The 21695-nt window shown below is 40.0% G+C and overlaps 1 protein-coding gene and 1 long non-coding RNA gene across 3 annotated transcripts in view; one reads left to right on the top strand and one right to left on the bottom strand.

Annotated features, from left to right (window-relative positions):
• ATOX1 (antioxidant 1 copper chaperone) overlaps positions 1-21695 on the top strand; it is a 603309-nt gene that overhangs the window by 14688 nt on the left and 566926 nt on the right. The gene's annotated exons all lie outside the window — the stretch shown is intronic.
• LOC126956625 (uncharacterized) overlaps positions 5183-21695 on the bottom strand; it is a 130745-nt gene continuing 114232 nt past the window's right edge. For both annotated transcript variants that reach the window (XR_007726432.1, XR_007726431.1), the window contains one exon: positions 5183-6448. This is a non-coding gene — a long non-coding RNA (uncharacterized LOC126956625). The remainder of the gene's footprint in view (positions 6449-21695) is intronic.

A 21695-nucleotide genomic window follows, 5' to 3' on the forward strand; every position in this document is an offset into this window, starting at 1 on the left:
CATAAGAGACCCTTGTAAACAATTACCAGCCCATCAAGTCCTTTCACTCAAATGGTTTCTGGAGACCAAATCAATAAGTCATGCTGAGTTGAGGGACACATGCCTCAAGCAGGAGAGAAACTGAATATGCACTATCACTACTTTTATGTAACACTGTATTTGTCCTAGCTAGTGTAATAAAGCAAGGAAATAAATAGGAAACATAAGGATAGAAAGATAAAGAAGTAAAACTGTCATTTAAATAAACAACATGACTGTATACTTATAAAATACAAAAGAATTGACAGATAAACTATTTGAGTTAATAAGTAAACTAAACATGGTCATTAGAAATAAAGCCAATCTATAAAAATTAATTGTATTTCCATATGTTAGTAACACTATAAATTAGAAAAATTAAGTTTCAAGGAGTGTAGCACTAATAATGGCATTAAAAAACACTAAGTTCCTAGGAATAAATGTGACAATAGATACAGAAAACTACAAACATCACTGACAAAAACAGAAGATAAGCTAAATAAATGAAGGTATATGTTCATGTATTAGACATATTGGCATACAATAAATATGTCAATTCTTCCCAGGCTGATCTACAAATTCCCTGTAATCCTTTTTGAAAGCACATCAGAATTTTTAAGACAAACTGACAACCTAATCCTAAAATGTATATGGGAATTTAAAGTGCCAAGGCCAGTGGAAGTAAAGAACAACAACATAGGCTACTATATTTAGAATCTATAATAAAGCTATGGCAAATTATATATATATATAAATATATAGACATATATTTCTATACACACACATACTGTATACTATATATATGTGCATACACATATGCACATACACATTTGTACTACACACACACATACACACACACACATATATATGTTATCATTATTTTATCTTTTGTTTTTCCCAGTGATGTTTTATAGTTTTCATGTAGGGGGTTACATATCGTTTTTTATGTTTATTCCTCTGAATGTGGAGGTTTTGATGCTATTGTAAATGACATACTCTTTTAATACAGAGAGCGATTTCCTTGCCCAGTATTTATGCAAGAAAATAGCAAACTGATAAATAACAATGGTGACACAGCAGTCCAGTATCATCCTGATACCAAAATCTGGTAAGGACACAATAAAAAAAAAAAGAAGACTACAAGCTGATATCCCTGATGAACATAGACACAAAAATCCTCAACATAATACAAGCAAACTAAATCTAGCACCACATCAAAAAGATAATAATTCATCATGACCAAGTAGGCTTAATTCCTGGGATGCAAGGATGGTTCAATACATGCAAATCAATAAATATAATTTATCCCATAAACAAAATTAAAACAAAAACCATATGATTGTTTCAACGGACACAGAAAAAGCATTCAATAAAATTCAACATCGCTTTATGATAAAAAGTCTCAACAAACTAGGCATGGAAAGAACATACCTCAAAATAATAAGAGCCATATGTGACAAACCCACAGCCAACATCACACTGAATGGAAAAAAGTTAGAAACATTTCCCGTAAAGATTAAAAGAAGACAAAGATGTCTCACTGCTTCTATTCAACATAGGAAGTCCTAGCCAGAGAAATCAAGCAAGAAAAATAAATAAAAGGTATCTAAATAGGAAAAGAGAAAGTCAAATGATCTTTGTTCACTGATGACATGATTCTATACCAAGAAAACCCTAAAGATTCCTCTAAAAGATTCCTAGGCCTGATAAGTGACTTCAGTAAAGTTTCAAGATATAAAATCCATGTATAAAAATCAGTCGCATTTCTATATACCAACACCACGTTCAAGCTGAGACCTAAATTAAGAACATAATCTCATTTATCATGGCCACAAAAAAATAAAACAGCTAAGAATACATTTAACCAAGGAGGAGAATGATATCTACAATGAGAACTACAACACACTAATGAAAGAAATAATAGATGACACTAACAAATGAAAAAACATTCCATCCTCATGGATTTTAACAATTAATACCTTTAAAATGACCATACTTCCCAAAGTATCTACAGATTGAATGTAATTCCTATCAAATTACTAACATCAGTTTTTACAGAATTAGAAAATAACTAAAATTTACATTGAACCAAACAAAGAGCCCAAATAGCCATAGAAATCCTAAGCAAAAAAAAAAAAAAAAAAAAAAAAAAACTCCAGAGGCATCAGATTACCTGACTTCAAGGTATGCTACAAGACTACAGTAACTGAAAAACCGACTCATACAGAAATAGACACATAGATCAAGGGAACAGAATAGAGAACCCAGAAATGAAGCCACACATCCACAACCAACAGATCTCTGACAAAGTTGTCAAAAATAAACAATGAAAGGACATTCTATTCAATAAACTTTGCTGGGAAAACTGGCTAGCCATATGCAGAAGAATGAAACTGGAACCCTACCTATTACCATATATAAATATTTACTCAAGATAGATTAAAGAATTAAATGCAAGACCTCAAACTATTAAAATCCTATAAGAAAACCTAGGAAAAACTCTTCTGGATATTGGTTCTGGCCAAGAATTTACAACTAAGACTTCAGAGCAAATGCGACAAAACAAAAATCAACAAGTGGGATTTAATTAAACTACAGAGCTTCTGCACAGCAAAATAAACAATCAACAGAGTGAACAGAAAACCTACAGAATGTGGAGAAAATATTTACAAACTATGCATGTGATGGAGGACTAATATACAGAATCTATAAGACACATAAATCAACAAGAAAAAAAAAAAACAAATAGCCCCATTAAAATGTGGGAAAAAGACATGAAACAGACACTTCCCAAAAGAAGACACACAAGAGGCCAAGAAATGTAACAAAAATGCTCATGATCACTAATTATCAGAGAAATGCAAATTACAACCACAATGAGATACCATCTCATACCAATCAAAATGGCTATTATGAAACAATAAAAAAATAACATGTTGGCAAGGATGCAGAGAAAAGGGAATGCTTATATACTCTTGGTGAGAATGTAAATGAGTTTAACCCCTATTGAAAATGGTACAGAGATTTCTGAAAGATCTACAAATAAAACTACTGTTTAACCCAGGAGGTATCTACTAGGTATCTACCCAAAGAAAAATAAATTGTTCTATCAAAAATATACCTGCCCTTGCATGTTTATCACAGCACTATTCACGATAGCAAAATTATTGAATCGATCTAGGGCTCATCAATGGTGGACTGGGTAAAGAAAATGTGGTACATATGTACCATGGAATATGACATAGCCATAAAAAGGAAGGAAATCATGTCCCTTGCAGCAACATGAATGCAGCTAGAGGCCATTACCCTAAGTGAATTGACATAGAAAGAGAAAATCAAATACTACATATTCTCACTAATAAGTGGAAGCTAAACAATGAGTACACATGGACATAAATATGGAAATAATAGACACTGGGACTCCAGAAGTGGGGGATGGAGGAAGGAGAACAAGGGCTCAAAAACTACCTATTGGGTAATCAGGTACTATTGTTAGAGTAGGTAGCTAGGCAGACAGGAGCAGGGCAGGAGAGGGCCTCCACCCAGGAATGTCAGGTGACTATCAGGTGATGGTCAGGCAGTTAATCAACTGTCTCTCTAAAATGATCATCAGTTGCAGCCAGTCCCAGGGAAAGACAGTCTTCCAATAGATAGAAAATACCTGAAGCTAGTGATCAGCAGCTTCCCAATAAGGTTTCAGGAGTTGGGTGAATGGGTTCAAGTATGCACACTAAGAGGCAAAATGGTAGAGTTTAAATGATATATGACCTACCTCTGGGAAGTCCTGACTGGTAAGGGAAAATCATCTCAAGTGAGCATGTGTACAACTTCAGTGAACACACTGTGCACGCAGGCCCTCCCAAGTGCTGGCAAGCCACTGCTGATGTGGATAGCCCACCCCAAGGGAAGACTCAAGGGAGAAGAAACACAAACTCCAGAACTATGCCAATGTATAAAACCCCAAGCCAAGGTCTGGATGGGGCACTTGAATCTCTCAAGCCACCCACTTGACCCTCTTCCAAGTGGGCTTTGCTTCCCTTTGTTCCTGCTCTAAAGCTTTTTGATAAACTCTCACTCCTGTTCTCAAACTTGCCTTAGCCTCTCCCTCTGCCTTAAACCTACTTCTACCCCTCAGCTGAATTATTTTCTCTGAGGAGGCAAGGATAAAGACCTATGCAGACCTATGCAGATTCACCCCTGGTAACACTATGTTCATTATCTAGGGGAAGGGTTCAATAGACACCCCTATTCCAGTATTATATAAAATAACCACATAATGTATCTGCACATGTACCTCTTAAATCTAAAAAAAAATTAAAATTTAAGAAGATATACCAATTAAATATCCATATGGGAAAAAAACTTGACCTCCTACTTATAGTATACGTATATATTTATATACAAAATCATTTCCTGATTTAAAATCTAAAGGTAGGAAGAAAGCTTACAGGAAAATATGAGAATATCTTCATAATTTTGAAAATGACAAAGATTTCTTAAACAGGATCAAAAGTGCTAATCATGAACAAAAAAAATAAAAGGAATTAAGTTTAGAAACTTTATCAAAATCTTGAGTGAAAAGGCAACCCATAGAATAAGAGACAATATGTATAATATGCATATCTGAGAAAAGACTCAGAGCCAAAATATATAAAAGTTTGATACAAATAAATAAAAGTCAATCGGAAAGGGAAGAAGGCAAAGACTTAAACAAGCACATTACAAGAGGATGTCCAAATGGCCAATATTTATGAAATGATGCTCCACCTCTTAGAGATTAAGGAAATGCATACTTAAACCACAACACGATTCTGTAGTATACCTACCAGAATTGCTAAAAGAGAAAAAATCAGCACCAACCAGAACCCAAATGTTGGCAAGGATTTTGAATAGCAACTGGAATTCTCAAGCATTCCTGATACGAGTATATATTTGTATATTGAAAAGCATTTTGGTAGTATTTACCCTATGACTCAACAATGACATACTTAGGTATTAACCCAATAGAAATACATATATATACTAATCGAAAAACATGTAAAAAGGTGTTTATGGCAGCATTGTTTATAATAGCCCCAAATTAGAAACTATCCAAATGCCTATCAACTATAGAATTAATAAACTGTGATATAATGAAACACAAAATGGAATACAGCACTGGGAATGAACACACAACAACTACGTGTGATGATGTGGATGAATTCACAAACCTATTGTTGAACAAAAGAAGCCAAACAAAAGAAATACTTACTTTGGTATTTATATTAAACTCAAAAAGAGCTACAACTAATCTACAGTGTTAGAAATCAGGATATAAATGATCATGAGGAGGGCTTCTAGGGTATGGATAATACATATTGCTTCTTAATTTGGATGTTATTGGGATACACATGTTGTGAAAATTCATCAAGCTATGGACTTAAAATATTCATATTTTTCTATATGTGTGTTAGAAATCAATAAAAAATCAGTACAAAAACCACCAAAAAGGTATCAAGTCAGGATTCCCTTTCGGTTGGGACATGAGGTACTTGAAGGGGAGCAGAAACAGACAAGACAAGGAAGATTTATTGGGCCCAGACTGACAAGTACCTCAAACGCCAGGAACAGATGTTTGGACATATTTCTCTAAACCAGGATTTGGCAAATTTTTTAATATTAAGGACTAGATGGTAAATATTTTAGGCTTTGTAGGTCATGTATTCTCTGTTGCAACTACTCAACTCTGACTTTGTAGCATGAGAGTGCCATGGCTAATATGTACATGTGGCTGTGTTCCAATAAAGCTTTATTTACAAAAACAGGAGGGCCAGACTGCTCACCACTGCTCCAGAGAGTGAGAGCCATGGAGTATTTTTGAGCATTTAGTGAAAAAATCAAAGTTGTGCTTCAGGAAAACCACTCTGACAGCAAATTCAGAATAGAGTGAAAAGAGAGAACACCACATTCAGCCGGAAAGACGTAACTGGGGCAGAAGATGATGAAGGTGCGTTGAGTGGGGAGGAGTCGATGGGGAGTGTCAGTAACTTTCCTTTTGGACTATGGGTGCCTCTGCAGCTCCTGTCTCTCCATCAAGGATGGAAGGCATTAAATCCACCCCAACCACTTACCCTGCCACATGCATACACACAAAGAAAGTCATGATTATTTGGTGGGTCAGAGTCCAAAAAACTGATTGAGTTGCTCTTTCTGAAGATGGTGCTCTCAAAGAGACATACAGACTTGATACCACTTCTTGGAGGATCTCTCTCCAGCCACGTCCACATCTCTGGATGTCTTCTTTTTTTCTGGCAGAGTAGTCAGGCCTGAGCTTTATCTAGCCTGGAAGAGCTTGAGGAGACAGTGGGAGCAAGATGCTGTCTTTCCATTGATGTCTGCTTCTTTCTTTATCAGCAGGTGGAAGTTTTCATAGTGTTGAATGGGCAGGCACCTAAGTTTGGAGGGAAAGTAGGTCATTTGGACTTCCTTCACTTTCCTCCAGGCTGCCTCTGGCCTCAACAAGAGGACACAAACACCTGGCCCAGTTTATTCTTACTTTGGAGTTTAAGTTAAAAACCAGCTAATTACAGTGTTATTTTTACTTTTCTTTTTAATACTTTAAGTTCTAGGGTACATGTGCACAACGTGCAGGTTTTTACATATGTATACATGTGCCATGTTGGTGTGTTGCACCTGTTAATTAGTCATTTACATTAGGCATTTCTCCTAATACTATCCCTCTCCCCTTCCCCCACCCCACAACAGGCCCCAGTGTGTGATGTTCCCCACCCTGTGTCCAAGTGTTCTCATTGTTCAATTCCCACCTATAAGTGAGAACATACAGTGTTTGGTTTTCTGTCCTTGTGACAGTTTGCTCAGAATGATGGTTTCCAGCTTCATCCATGTCCCCACAAAGGACATGAATTCATCCTTTTTTATGGCTGCATAGTATTCCATGCTGTATATGTGCCAAATTTTCTTAATCCAGTCTATCATTGATGGACATTTGGGTTTGTTCCAAGTCTTTGCTATTGTGAGTAGTGCCGCAATAAACATACGTGTGCATGTGTCTTTATAGCAGCATGATTTATAATCCTTTGGGTATATATCCAGTGATGGCATGGCTGGGTCAAATGGTATTTATTTTTACTTTTTTTTTCAGGAAGCTTATCAAAAGAGAAATAACTGGGTAAAAGCAAGGGTTTGTATACTCCTGGGTCCTCTGGCCTTGTATCGTCACATAAACTCTAACCCCTTTCTATTGCTGCCCAGTATGCCCTAGGTGCTATTACTCCACTTGCCAGGCAAGCCAGCCCTACTGGTGAGTAATAGGAAGAATAACCTGAACTAAACTTCTGGACAGTGGAGAAAATGGTTTAAGTATATACTTTCTTCAATTTCATCTTGCCTCTCTTCTGGTACTCTTCCTGTCCCCCTACCGTTCCAGGCACAAATACACACATGCCATTGAATGAGTTACCATGAGAGCAGGAGAAAGGAGAGAGAACAAACCACTCCCAGCATGTGAAATTTTCATACCTTCTGAAAATGAAGAAGGAAAGGCATGTGGCCTCCCACCCTGAGCCATTTTCCCAAGGCAGTTTCTTTCTAGCCCTCCACCCTCCAGGCAGATACGTTCACCTTGTTAATAATTCCACCTGCATCAAAAAACATTACCTTCATGACCGGAAAATAGCAGCCTCATTACTGAAACCACAGCCTGCAGTCAGATGGATTTTCCCAAAGGCCCCCAAACCTTTCCATTTTATTACCATGTCACTCCTCATTTTAACAAATATTAATCACAAAGATACATTTTTCTTGGGCTGTGGATTTAAGTGACCTTTTCCAAGCACTTGGTAAAGGTTGGTTCAGGTGAAAAAGAAAAAGAATGATTAAGTTTGCAAAGTTGGGTTTCTATCCTAATTTATTTATGCAGAAAGAAGGAATTGTGTGGCTTGTTGCAGATTTCAAAAGCATGTTATGGACACATTCCTTTTGTGGTTAGGATGCGGTAAAGCATACTGGATAAGGGACTGGAGTTTAAATCACCCTAGTTTCAAGCGTAGCTCCACTACTTACTAGCTGTGTGGCCTTGGACAAATGAACTCAATTTTCTTACCCTCAGTTTCCCCATCTCTAAAGTGGGAATACTTCCTCCCAAAATGGCTGTAGAGCACAAATAACACTGAAGCCAGTGCCTGACTCACAGAAAGTGCTCAACAGTTCTTAGCCAATGTTTTTGTTCTTTTCCCCTGGTTAAATGTGTCACACACACTTTATTAAAACAAGGCCTACTCACACCCTTTCTGAAAGAGCTACAAATAAAACTACTGTTTTACCCAGGAATCCCCACTACTGGGTATCTACCCAAAGAAAAATAAATTGTTCTTCAAAAATACACCTGCCCTTGCATGTTTCTCCTTCCTCTTTCCTGCTGCTTACAAAAAAAGGCCCAGTGTTTGCTCTAATGCTTTTTCTTTTTGTCTACTGTTTTTGTTTTGTTTCAAGATTCTCTGAAATCTGTAAAGGGAAAAGCAAATTGTTGTCTCTATTTCTTTATTTCTGTTAGTGTTGAGTGGATTTCTCTCCCACTTTGAAGGCTTTCTGGATAGAGAAGATAAATTATTGATTAGGGTCAGAATATCCCTGGTAAGGAAGAAATTCAAAGTATGTGGCTCTCTTGTGCAAAGACCATGCTTCAATGAAGCTTGGGAACTGTTGATTGTATACTGCTCTGGGCTGTATAAATTCAACGTCACTCTCTGGCCTCCATCCCCTCTTTCGACCAGCAGCCTGAAATACACCAGAAACCTGGTCTAGGGCACAAGTGTGGATTATACGCAGAAGAAAGAAATCTTGTTAGCTTTCATGAGGATACAAGCTATTACTGTGGTCTTGAGGGTGCTGAGCTCAAAGCATTAAGTCCACAAACATACGTTAAGGATGACGAGAGGTAAAACAGTACGAGGCTCAGTGTCAGGGGACCTAAATTCTAAACCCAGGTCTGCCACCAAAGGACAGTGGGAGTCACACTCAATCTCTGCCCTCAGGTTTTTCAGTTATTAATGAAGACTTTAGATTGGATGTCCTTTGGGGCCCCTCTTGGCTCAAAGATCCCGTGTCTACGCTAGTAGAGTCAATACTTGTATAAAAGCAAAAGTATATAACCTTTGCTTTTTAGGAATTAATTAGTAAATGCAGTCTTATTATATTAAAAGGGAAGACCCTCATCCATGTTGGAAAACTTCCATCATATACCAGTTAAGTTCTTTGCTGGCAACAGACACTACTCTTAACTCTCTCATGAAAAAGAAGAGCTCAATGGGATGGCACGCGGTAGTGTTTGGAATTGGAGGATGAGTTAGAGTTTTATGAATGTCATGGACTTATGAAGTCAGGAAAGAAGAGTCTGGAGTTGTCCATAGAAGGAATTCATGAACCGTTTTTTCTCAAACAGGCTTGTAATAACCCTGTTCTAACTTCTTGCTTTTCAACTTGACTACAGCAAGAGTGTTCCCATCATGCGTTAAGCTTTAGAGGAGAACATGGAAGGAGAACATGGCTGGTCTGGCTTGGGCCACCTGTCCTCTCCTGTGGTAGAGGAGTGAAGGGTCCTATGACTGGCAACCCCTCCAGAGACACATAGAGAGAAGGGCGGATCTCTAGAGGCTGACAAAAGAGAGTTCCTACACAGCCTGATGACAGATGAGGAAATTTACCTTCCACCAAGAAGGCATGGCCACTGAGGGTTTTGTCCTCCAGTTACCAGAAAAGGGAAAATATTTGACATGTTAAGCTTGAAACAGGTTATCACTGTCATGCTATAAGCAGGTTTTCTTGGATAGTTTTTCTAAGGAGAGCATCTACCCCAGGCCATGCCCTCTGTTTGGCCCTTGACTTTCAAACTTCTGAGAAACAGGCATTATTAGCTTCTTCTTTATGAGCAGAAACCAAGGCTTAGTGAGGCTGAGCTGTCCAAGGCTACATAACAAGCACAAAGTAAAGTGGGATGGGAACCCACATTTGGCTCCAAAGTCTGACTCTATTCACTGTATTCTGTGCTGATAGGGTAGGGGAGCAGAAATGTTTTCCAACCTCTGATGAGGAAAGACCTGGAATCCTGAGGGCTGGGATGCAAATTTTTGTGTGGGTCTTTCTCAGGCAGAATACTCCTTCCAAAGAGGAGAGCCTGTAGGCAGAGAAAGAATTTCAGAGAGGAGGGAGGAGATTTAAGCCCTCATCCTTTATGAAACACTGTTCATCCCTCTTTGGTTGCTTTCACCAATGCTTTGGAAGTTCATAGCCTTTGATAAATAAAAAGAAGACAACTACGATTTTTAAACTTTAAAATTGGAGAGAGAGAAAAAATGCAATAATCTTTCAATCTTCTCCAATGCTACTCTTTAAGGTTAATTTATGTTCCATAAGGAACTAGACTGAATAAGAAAAAAAAAATCTAAAACCCATCTCAAAAAGCTGGAAGCTATACATTCCTTCTCCTGAAAGGTAGTTTCTATTTCTGCTTGATTCCTATGAGGTAAAGATGAATAACCTCGAGGTTTCCTTTTCTCAAATATGCTATTTAGCCTTCCACATGTGGCTTTTGATTGAATCTGTGATTTGTCTCTCGTTGACTTGAGCCCCAGAAAACACCACTGCAGTGACAGGCCTCTTGTGCTTTTCCAACTGGTAGACTAAATAATCCAAATTTCCTCTTTCAGATTAAAAAAAAAAAAAATCTTAAGACCACAGAGCACAAGGGATTTTTTTCAAAGTCACCATCAGGAATAAAGGGTCTTATAATATTAAAACAAACAAACACACACATATCTGTGTGGGTACGTGTGTATTCCTCAGTTTAGAGTCTGACCCACTGGTACAGTGGCTGTCAGAACCACTGAGTAGTGAGAGCTTGTGAAGCCACATCCAGGCCCAGGAGGAACACCTTCTAAGATTGATTGCTAATTTCTGCTATGGTCACAGACATGGGAGTGATAGAATGTTTCTAAGGCTGGGTACACCTGTAACCCCAGCACTTTGCGGGGCTGAGGCAGGCAGATTAAGTTGAGGACAGGAGCTTGAGACCAGCCTGGTCAACATGGCGAAACACCATCTCTACTAAAAATACAAAAAATTAACTGGGTGTGGTGCTGCATACCTGTAGTCTCAGCTACTGGGAGGCTGAGGAATGAGAATCACTTGCACCTGGGAGGCGGAGGTTGCAGTGAGCCAAGATTGCACCACTACTCTCCCACCTGGGCAACAGAGCAAGATTCTGTCTCAAAAAAAAAAAAAAAAAAAAAAAAAGCATATGTTTCTAGTATTTGTTAACTAATATAGCAAGATTCGGATTCAAAATATATAATATGAAAGTCTAAAATCTATTAAAGGGAGATGGGAGAGAAAATGTCAGAAAAGTAGACCTGCTCATACTGTTACCAGAAAAGACCCATAACTGTCCCTTTTCCTACAGTAACAGCTTTTTTGCCTTATGATATTGTTTAACTGTGACCCCACCCAAAATCTCATCTTGAATTGTAATCCCCATGTGTTGGAGAAGGGACCTCATGGGAGGTGATTAGATCACGGGGGCGGTTCCTCCATGCTGTTCTCATGATAGTGAGTTCTCATGAGATCTGATGGTTTTTATAAGGGGATTTTCCCCACTTTGCTCTACATTTCTGTCTCCTGCCACCATGTGAAGAAGACGTGTTTGCTTCCCCTTCTGCCATGATTTTAAGTTTCCTGAGGCCTCCCCAGCCATGTGGAACTGTGAGTTAATTAAACCTCTTTCCTTTATAAATTACCTACTCTCGGTTATTTCTTCATAGGAGCTGGAGAATGGACTAATACATCCTACCACTCCACTATTCCTGTCCTTTAAGTCTTTAGAGCTTTGAGGAACTTCTAAAATCCTGAGAGGAGAGTGATTGCTTAAGTTCTTTCTGTTAGCTGGACATTTATCAGTGCACACCTTAATTATCAGCTAGCACTTTAGCCGCTAACACAGTTGTTCTCAAACTCTGCTGCATGTTACAATCACCTGGGGAACTTTTAGCTCTCTCAATACTCAGGCTACATCCTAATTAAATCAGAATGGCTGGGGAATGGAGTCAGGCATGGGTACTTTTTAAAGATCCTCAGGCAATTTCAATGTGCAGCTAAGTTTGGGAACCATTGATTTAAGATCTAAACAAGCAGTAGAGACGCTGCCCAGAAACCCAGAAGTAACAAATGGGTGGGAGCACTAGAACCAAAGTTCTGGTTTGTACTCTGGTACCCAGTTCTGGAGGAGTCAATGAAAGACCCTCATCTGAATACCTCTAAAGATTCCTAAGCACATATTTAAGAAAGCAGCACTTGTGTAGTAAAAAGTCACTGACTTAAAAGACATGGGAGAGACTTCAATTATAAACAGATATACACAGCTTTAGATAGATTCATGAATGACAAGTGAGCTTGTTATTAGAATCATGAAATGTCAAAGCTAGGACAAGTGCAAGATACCATCAAATCCAACCCATTCATCTCATAAATGAGGAAACTGGAACCCAGAGAGAGAAAAGTGCTTATGGTCACTCACTAAATTAATGGTGGCTCTAGAACTTTATACTTGGTCTTCACATCCATGTCTCACTATTGAATTCACTGTTCCACATTGTCACTCTGCTTTTTCTTTAGGACCTAACATGTCCAAAATGGAACTAGTTATTCCCATACCCCAAACCCAGTCTTCTCCAACTACCAAGGGTCTTGCTCAAATTTGTAGTGGTCATCACTGATTTATCCATGCCCCTTCCTCCCTACAGTCAACCCATCAGCAAGTCTTTTAGTGTCTGCCTCAAAATACACCATCCATCTGTCCACATCTTACCATCCTTATTGTCATCATTCCTATTCAAAGCCACTCAACTCTTGCTTGAATCATTGTTACAGCCTCTTAACTGGGCTCCTGTCTTTCCTCTCTGCTCCCATGCTCCACACAGGAGCTCCATTTGTATCCTTAAAACACAAATCAGATTATGGAGCTCCCTTGCTTAGAAGGAAGAGAAGGGAAGGGAGGGGGAGGGGAAGGGAGAGGGAAAGGGAGGGAAGGGAAGGGGAAAGGGAGGGAAGAGAAGGGGAAAGGGAAGGGAAGGGAGGGGAGAGGGAAAGGGAGGGAAGGGGAGGGAAAGGGAGGGAAGAGAAGGGGAAAGGGAAGGGAGGGAAGGGAAGGGGGGAAAGGGAGGGAAGAGAAGGGGAAAGGGAAGGGAGGGGAGGGGAGAGGGAAAGGGAGGGAAGAGAAGGGGAAAGGGAAGGGAAGGGAGGGGAGAGGGAAAGGGAGGGAAGGGGAGGGGAAAGGAAAGGGAGGGGAGGGGGAGGGAAGCAGAGATGAGGGGAGGGAAATGATATTATCATGACTTAAGTTGTCTTCTTGGAATCTTCCAGACAGTGCTGGATAAATGGCCAAACTAGAACTAGAACCCAGGTCTCCTGATAGCAGTACTAATGTTCTTTACTCATATTATGCCACTGCTTTAATGAATTAAGGACAGCTTGGACACTCAGAATCTCTTGGTGCCCCCAAGGAGGTAGACACCTGGCATGCAAAATTCTGACTTTATTTATTTATTTAGAGATGCAATTTCACTCTGTTGTCCATGGTGGAGTGCAGTGGCATGATCTCATCTCACTGCAACCTCTGTCTCCTGGGTTCAAGCGATTCTCATGCCTCAGCCTCCTGAGTAGCCGGGATTACAGGTGTGTGCCACCACACCCAGCTAATTTTTTTTTTTTTTTTTTTTTTTTTTTAGTAGAGACAGGGTTTCACCATGTTAGACAGGCTAGCCTCAAACTCCTGACCTCAACTGATCTGCCCACCTCAGCCTCCCAAAGTTCTGGGATTACAAGTATGAGCCACTGCACCCAGCCACAACTCTAACTTTTTAAATCAAAGTGGCTATGAAGCATTTTAGCAGCTCTGACTAGAGCTTTGACTACAGCACGCGATAAATGCGGAAGTACTTGCTCTTGTTTCAGTTCTGGCTCTGCCATTTCTTGTGTGATCTCCCTGAGCCTCAAGTTCCTCATATGTCAAATGGGGATAATAAGCCCATACTGGCTATCACTAGAATAGCAGTGAAGGATAAATGAGATCTTGAGTAAAAAGAACATTTGGAGACCTCACAGTATTGTCTGCATCCATCAGAACAATTGCTATTGTTGCTAATACTATCAGTTTTATGATGTAGAAAACATTCTGCTCTCTTCTCCTAGCCCCAGCATTTCTTCTTTGTGTAATCATAATGATTATGATGAGAATAAAGAGGAGGAGGAAGAAGAAGGAGGAGAATGGGAGGGGCCATTGGTCAGGGAGGAGAAGGGGGAAGGATAGTCACCACTTACTGGTTACCTTCTATATACCAGAGTCTTTACAGGTAGCAATTCTAATCTTCACCAACTCCCTATGAGGTATTATAATTCCCATTTTATAGGTGAGAAAAACAAAAGCTCAGAGGTAGGTTACGTAAACTTCCTCACACACACAGTAAGTAAATAGCAAGCTGGGATTCAGATGCAAGTCCACGTAACTCCAAAACCCCTGTTTTTTTGACTATGCCATGTTATCTTCCTGAATTAATAGGAAAAGTATCCGGGCAGGAGTAAAAAGTAAAATCAAGCCACATCAATACTCAGGCTGCAGCTACATCTATGGTTGGCTACTGATTGCTGAATTTACCACCAAAGTGGCTATAAAAATCATTTTAGACAAAGAACAGTGGGAGAAGTGATCATGTTTGCAAATGGTCCACCGATCTGGCCATGTTTATACAAACTTTTTTTTTCACTGTGGTAAAATATACACAACACAAAATTTACCACTTTAACCATTTTAAGGTGTACCATTATATGATATTAGTACATTTAGAATGTTGTGCAACCATCACTACTATCTAGTTCTAAAATTTTCAGCACCTCAAAAAGAGACCCCATAGTATCCATTAATCAGTTACTTCCCAGCATCCCCACCCTACTCCCAGGCAACCACTAATCTTCTGTCTCTATGAATTTATGCAATCTCTCTTAGTTCCTTCTTGTTCAATGTACTAGGATAAGACCCCTGAAGCATTGCTGTTTCAGAAAACAGCAGCTCCCTTGCTGGTCAAGGTTCTGCTACAACATGCTCACCTGGCTCCCCAGGGGCCACCTGCTAAATACCTAACTCAAGGGTACAAGAGCTGGTGAAGAGTCAGCTCCTTCCCTCAAGGGAGCCATTATGCCAGCAATTGAAGATGCCTAAGAACATCAATGCCCATTAGAAGCTGTCCAGATCTCTGCGGACAAGCCAGTATTTCAGGAACAGAGGTGGGCAGGACTGCAGGGGAACAGTGGAACAGGCAAAGACTTTGCAGTTAGCTGAAGTTGTGTCTTGAAACATCCATAAGTTAGTTATGTGACTTTAACCAAGTCACTCTACCTTCCTGAGCCTCTGTTGGCAAAACTGTATAAACTGATATGGTAAAACTTAACTGGTGAGGGCTTGGGAAGAAGTTAAAGGGAGATTAAACGAGGCACTTAACATGTGTTTACTCCTACTTTAATTATTGGATATCTGTCAATTCAAGAAGAAGTTATATCTACTGCACATGATCTGAAAATTAAATGATAAAGACCTGTCTTTATCATGTGGGAAAACAGACAGGCATTATATTGCTTCTACTGAAATGAAAAACAAATCTAGTAAGTTGTAGGTCAAATCTTGGTGTCATTCCTCTCTGTGGACACAGGTCCAGGGTCTGAAACCAGGGTCCCCTGACCAGCACTTAACTCCTTAAAGGCTTCCATTTACCTTTGTTTATATTGAAGAAAAATAACATTAAATATTAGCATTGCTATTACTACCACTTTCAATCTACACTATTTTATGTGGTGGAGAAAATAAATTATTAAAAACAAACCATGATGTAGACACTGTGCTAGGTTTAGTTCAAGAGTTATTTTTTACGTGCTACGCACCGTTCTGGGTACTGAGGTGAAAAGATCAATAAAACAAGAATAACGTAAGCAGACAGTCTTGATTCCAAATCCCCTCTACACTAACCAAATGACTTTGAACAAGAGTTACTTCATCAAAGCTCGATTTGCTCCTCTATATAATAGAGATGATAATATTTCTAACTTCACAGGTGATTTTGAGGACGAAGTGAGATAATCTATATAAAGTATTTGGCACAGTGCACCAAGTAAGCACTCAATTAATGTGGGCTATTAACCTTATAGCATAATTTTTAATAAGGAGCAAAGACATTAATATACAAAGATGAGCTCTGTTGGGCAAAAATCTCTGGGAGCCTGAGTTCAGGATCATATTCTGGAGGAGGTGATATCTTCTAGGATGAATATAAATTAGGGAGATGGAGAGGGAAGGTCATTCCAAGAGGAGCGAACAGCATAAGCAGATCAAGGAGGGCACAGAGCAGCGCCCTGAGTGACAGGAGTGACAAGCAGCATGGAGGGAGGGAGTGAGAGGTGGGAAAAGTGGAACCAGATGAGGGTGGGTTCTGGGCTCCGGGACCCACACTAAGATTTGGCTGATATCCTGAGGGCAGTGAGGGACCACTCAAAGGTTTTAAGCAGGGGAGCAACATGCTCTGCTCTGCCTTTTAGAAAGGTCCTTCTGGCAGTTGGACACAGGGTGAGTTTAAGAATAAGAATTCAGGAAGCAGGGAGACCAATTAGGAAGCTGTGGGAATAGTTCAGATGAGAGGTGATGGCAAACTGAACTAAGTGAATGGGAGCAGAGACAAAGAGGGAAAATACTATAATGAAAATATTTAAAGATGATTCTAAAAGATGTGGAGACTGATTCGATTAGACGTTGAGGAAGAGGTTTCCTGGAGGTTTCCAACCAGGTGTCTAAATGTACCATGGGGCCCTTCACTTTGATAGGAAACATTGGAGGTGGAGAAGGTTTCAGGAGAGGACAAAGAGTTCCCTTTGTCAAATAAGGGGCTTCGCGTGTTGGGGGTGACTGATCCTGAGATGTGTCATTCAGATTCACCATCAGGAATGATGTCCTCTGCTATTCGTTCATTTAGAGCAGGGGTCCCCAACCCCCAGGTCACAGACCAGTACCAGTCCATGGCCTGTTAGGAACCGGTGCACAGAGGAGGTGAGTGACAGGTGAGCAAGTGTTACTGCCTGAGCTCATGCAAGGGATCTAGTGCTCCTTATGAGAATCTAACTAGTGCCTTATGATCTGAGATGGAACAGGTTTATCCCAAAACCATCTCCCCCCAGTTCTCCCCTCCTCCCTGCAGGTCAGTGGAAAAATTGTCTTCCACAAAACCCATCCCGGGTGCCAAAAACATTGGGGGCTCCTGGAGAGAATTGTCTCAGCTGAAGAAATGTGTCTCACTGCCATCCGGTGACTGCAGGGGATAAAGGCTCCCTCATTCAGGCCAACTCAGAGCAGCTCTGAGGGGTCAGTTCAGCTGCACAGTTCTTGGGGGGTCTGCATCTCCCTTTGCCCCACCTGCTTTCATTTCTTTCCTTTCCCAGATGTGGATCCTGAGAGCTTTCATGCTGAAATAAGCCTTCCTGCTAATCTCCCCTGCAGAGTCTGCTGTCTGAGCAACACAACCTGTGGCACAGCCAGCAGCTGTGGAAAGAGTGTAAGATAAGGAGAACTATCTCTGGTTAACAGGTAGGAGACTGAGGATCAGTTGGGAATTGGGCTCTAGGGCAGCTGGGTAAAGATGGCCTGGAATAAGCATCCTCATACACTCTATGTGGCAACCTCCTTCCTCTTTGCTGTACCTTTAAGCAGGGGTCTCAAGCATGGCTGCACTTGAAAATCAGCCAAGGAGATTTTAAGTACTGTAAACTAAAAAAAAAATCCTAAGCCCTCTACCTGACTGAACAGACCCCCTATTGGCCAAGGAGACCCCAGAAAGAAAACTTAAAAATGGAGTTTCTAGCCATGATGGGACAGGAGGTCAGATACATCTCATTATATCCCTTCCCTTTTGTAGTTTAGCTATCCCTTCCCTTTTGTGGTTTAACATTAATGTTAAAATAGAGATCATAAGACTGAGAGAATGGACTCTTTATGGCAATAAGGTTTGGAGTTATAAAGAAGGCCTAAGGCCGTATCAGACAAGGATTTCATTATGCACCTCTACAGTTAAAAAGAATAAACTATGTTCTAACTGCCACAAGGAATTTTTTTTTTCTTTAGCAACCAAACAAGCACTGGTCTCCCAATAAGCAATATTAAAACAATTGTCACTCACTGCCAGATGCTGACTATCTGCCCCTCCTGTTCCACAAGCCATAGCCATACCTTTGATTGTAAATGAGGCTGACTTCAGTAACTTTCTCCTGATAAGGCCACTCACTGACATGGACTGGTTCTGGCCATTTTATAGAGGCTGTGTACCCAAGTGCACTCAGGTCCCTGCTTCACCTTTTGACATATAGGGCCTCATTGTAATACATTTAAATATTATGTCTCTACTGCAAGGTGACAACATGAGTCATAAGTAATATGTATATTTGATTATTACACATGCCTGCCCCTGCTCATGAATATTCATAGCTCTTCCTATAACCTGTTGAATATGTATACATGGTCAAATCATTCAGCATGAATCCCTGTTGTTGTACCCACCCCTCCCTCAAAGTGCCTGCCTTTTGGGCTTCTGCAGGAGGCTATACTTCCCAACCTGTCAGAATGGCCACCTTGCAGGCTGTAACCCTATATAAGAAAGTCTAATCTCCTTTCTAAATTTATAAATGGTGTGATTTTTAAGTTAACGATACCAATATCTGAAACCCAGCACCAGAGATTCTGATTCAGTGGCTCTGGGATGGGGCCCCTGTGATGTACTAGAATCCCCTTGGTTGCAAGGAACAATTCAAATCAGTTTTAGTAACTAGAAAAGTGTGTTGGGAGAATAATTTATAAGGACAAAGACAATAGGGTGGCTCATTGAGGGTAAGAATAAAATGCAGTTAAGCCTAAGAAATGATGGAGCCAAATACTTAAGTGCCATCAGAAGTCACATTCTCTTCCTTTTTTCTTCTGTTTCCTGTGTGCCTGTTCTAGTTCTCTCTTGCTCCTTCCTTAAAGCATCATAGCATTTATGGTTAAAGATGAAAATGACCACTGCTATGGTTTGAATGTGTCCCCCAAAAAGCAGGTGTTGGAGACTTAATCCTCAGTGCAACAGTGTTGGAAGGTAGGGCCTAATGAGAGGTGATTAGGTTGCAAGGGTGCTTCCCTCATGAATATATTAATGCCATTAATGTGGGAGTCATTTTGTTATTACAGCAATGGGTTCCTTATAAAAGAGGGAGCTCACCTCCTCTCACTCTCTCTCCCCTCCTCTCTTTGCCCTTCTGCCATAGGATGGCACAGCAAGAAGGCCCTCACCAGATGCCAGCCCCTCAGCCTTGGACTTCCGAGTCACCAGAACTATGAGCCAATAAACTTTTAAATTACCCAGTCTCAGGTATTCTGTTTTAGCAGCACACAATGAATGAAGACAACCACCAACAGCTTTAAAGCTTTATATATCTCATCAGTATAGACACCCCAAGAGAATCCAGCTTCTATTTTCTAAGACTACAATGACAATCCCCAGGAGATACCCTGATTAGCTCTGCTTTGGTCAGGTGCCTGTCTGCCCCTGAATTAATCAATCATAGGGATGAGGTCACAGTAGAATAGAGTTAACTAATCCTTCTGCAATGGTTTTGACTGGAGCATGGAGTAATGCCTTGCAAAGGGATTCTGAGCAGACAATTACAAAGCTGTCCAGTGCATCACCTCACACCATCCCTTCATGCCTCCTACTTCCATATTACTAATTCTGATGGAATTAATTTGACATTGTCCCTACTTGTGGCTTAACTTTTTTTTTTTTTTTTTTTTTTTTGACCTTGAAAAGGCTAACGATGAGATAAAGCCAGTTGGGATCAAGAATGTAAAATCAGAGAAGTCTATATGAGAGAGAGGAAAAGGCTCCCAGATATCCCCTCACTCAACTTCTGTCATTCTTCCTTTCATTTTGAAAAACCGAGGAGTGAAGAGGCTCAAGATTTTTCAAGAGTCACATAGTGAGTTTGTGTCCGAGTTGAAACTAGTACCCATTTTTTCAGGCTCTCAGTGTAGTGTTCTTTTCTTTATAAAGATATAAAAAGCTTGAAGCAATTACCAAGTGTAAATAATTCAAAAATTAAGGTAAAAACACCTCTGAGATAAAGTAAATCAATGGAAAAATGGAATTCAATTTGTACAAATTTGATTTTTATGTCATTTTTCTCAGTGTGTACTTATTCCATAAATCAAGGCCAACCCACAACACTCACACCATGTCTAATGCTCATATAAATCCAAGGTGTCTACCATGACAAGTCATCATAAGACAAATATATTGTTTTTATCCTTAAATGAAAGCAATAGGAGGTTTAGTATTTGTCAAACAGATCCCTAATTAACAGGCCAATTGCTTGGGGCTTTAAGAAGGATTATCAGAGGAGGATTATGGAGGCAGCATAGGCAGGGAGAAAGCTCATTGACTAGTGCTATGGTTTGAATGTGTTCTCCAATTGTGTTAATGCTTAATCCCCAACTCAACAGTGCTGGGAGTTGGGGCCCAATGGGAGGCTCCACCATTATGAATGATTTAATATGATTATAAAAGGGCTTGAGGCTGAGAGCTTAGTCTCTCTCGAGCATGCACGCTCTCTTGCCCTTATACCTTTTTCCATAAGATGACACAGAAAAAAAGACCCTGCCTCAATACAACTCCTTGATCTTAAACTTCCAAGCCTCTGGAACTGCCAGCCAAATAAATTTCTGTCTATTATAAATTACCCAGTTCAGGTATTCCTTCATTGCAGCACAATGAAGTTATCTTCATTTCTAAGATAACTAGAAAGTGGAGACCTGAATTGTAGTCCAGCTGTACCTCTGATTCTGATCCACTAAGCAAGTCATTTTCTTCCTCTGGACCCCAATGACCTTATCTATCAAATGGGGAGTTTGAACTAGAAATGCACTTCTCTAACTTCAGCTATGCAATCTCATCGCTGCTCCGATAACTGCATACCAGCTGTGTCATCATGTTTTAATACTCTTTCCTTACGTTAACTCACTTTTTAAACTTAAATTTTACCAAGAAAATTTATTTCACTATTATAATGGAAAAGCAGCATCACTTAGATTAATTGAAGATCTCTATATAAGTACATATGAAATTATGTGAGATGAGGAATACGTTAATTTACTTGACTGTAGTAATCACCTCATTACGTGTATCAAGATGTATTGTAGACCTTATATACAATAAAAATAAATAAATGGTCACCTGGGTTGAACAACAACAAAATCCTCATTACCACCAGTAGTGTGTATATACTCCATGTTGGGGAACCCTGAGCTAAACAATCTCTAGGGGCTTTCAGTCCCAACTGATGATGGTTCTTAGGAACAGGCAGAGGTCCAGTGAGACAGAAGTCAAGGGATGTTACACTGTAAGAGAATCATCTGAAGCCTTCAATTCCCTGTTGCTGGGCCTAGTTCTCTGTTGTGTTCACTCTCCCACTACTGCAGCCCACAGTCCTGGCCTAGGTTTGCCTCCCTGTCTTTTCATGGGCGCGTCAATTCAAACCCAGTTGTCAGATCGACTCTGAGAAGAACTAACCTA

The sequence above is a fragment of the Macaca thibetana genome, chromosome 6, assembly GCF_024542745.1.
Source record: "Macaca thibetana thibetana isolate TM-01 chromosome 6, ASM2454274v1, whole genome shotgun sequence".
Lineage (NCBI taxonomy): Eukaryota > Metazoa > Chordata > Mammalia > Primates > Cercopithecidae > Macaca > Macaca thibetana.